Raw genomic sequence first — 992 nt, 5'->3', positions numbered from 1 at the left:
TAGAGAGACCAATTTCGAGGAGGATCGAGATCAAATGGGTGACGCGGAACCACCACCTCAAAGACCTTTAAAGGAGTTGGGAACTCCGGGAGCTTATAGAGCTTCAAGCGGCATTGCTCCACCCGTCACTCAAGCCAATGACTTCGAGATTCGGCCCGCGATGATAAATTTGATTGAAAGGAGGCAATATAGTGGAGCAAAACATGAGAGCCCTCTTGCACACTTGAACGAGTTCGAGAAATATTGCAACACAATCAAGGTAAATGGGGTAACTCAAGAGTTTGTGAGACTAAAGCTATTTCCTTTTTCTTTGATAGGAAGGGCTCTTGAATGGCTTGAGAAGGAGGTGAGGCCTAACTCCTTGAGAACTTGGGACGAGGTCACGACGGCCTTCTTAGGGAGATTCTATTCTCAAAAGAAGACGGCCGAAGCAAGGGCTTTGATCCAAGGCTTCCGTCAAAGGGCTAGTGAAACCATATATGAGGCATGGGAACGATACAAAGAATATCAAAGGGAGTGCCCTCATCATGGCATTCCATTATATCAAGTGCTTCAAATTTTCTATGGGGGCTTGAGCCCACAAGGAAAGACTAGCTTGGATGCGGGAGCGGGTGGCCCGATTATGAACAAAACGGAGGAGCAAGTCATCGAGATAATTGAGGATGTGGTGAGACACCACATGGATTGGCAAGAAGGAGAGAGGGAGTCTTTAAGCAAAGGAGGGAATGCGGTCTACTCCGTCGATCACCTCAACGCCATCAATAATTTGACATCTCAAATAGCCAATCTTGGCAAGGAGATGACATCTATCAAGGCAAAGCTAGAGACTTCCACTTCACAACAAGAGCATCCCTCCCAATCTAAGGGGAGAGGTATGAATTCTAACTCTTCTCCTTCTACATCTAATAACATGCCACATAGGTGTTTGTTTTGTGAAAATTGTGGGTCATATGACCATGATACCTCTTCTTGTAATTATGATTCCCAACCCC

At 45.8% G+C, this 992-nt stretch overlaps 1 non-coding gene across 1 annotated transcript; it reads right to left on the bottom strand.

The window, feature by feature from the left end:
• Positions 1–428: 428 nt before the first annotated feature.
• LOC145609920 (small nucleolar RNA R71) lies at positions 429–534 on the bottom strand. Its single transcript, XR_014106187.1, has one exon. It is a non-coding gene; the product is annotated as a small nucleolar RNA R71 (small nucleolar RNA).
• Between the last annotated feature and the right edge of the window lie 458 nt (positions 535–992).

Source organism: Chenopodium album, chromosome 23 (assembly GCF_948465745.1).
Source record: "Chenopodium album chromosome 23, dcCheAlbu1.1, whole genome shotgun sequence".
Classification (NCBI taxonomy): domain Eukaryota; kingdom Viridiplantae; phylum Streptophyta; class Magnoliopsida; order Caryophyllales; family Amaranthaceae; genus Chenopodium; species Chenopodium album.
Note: the sequence above shows the minus strand (reverse complement) of the source record. Positions and strands in the feature narration are given on the sequence as shown.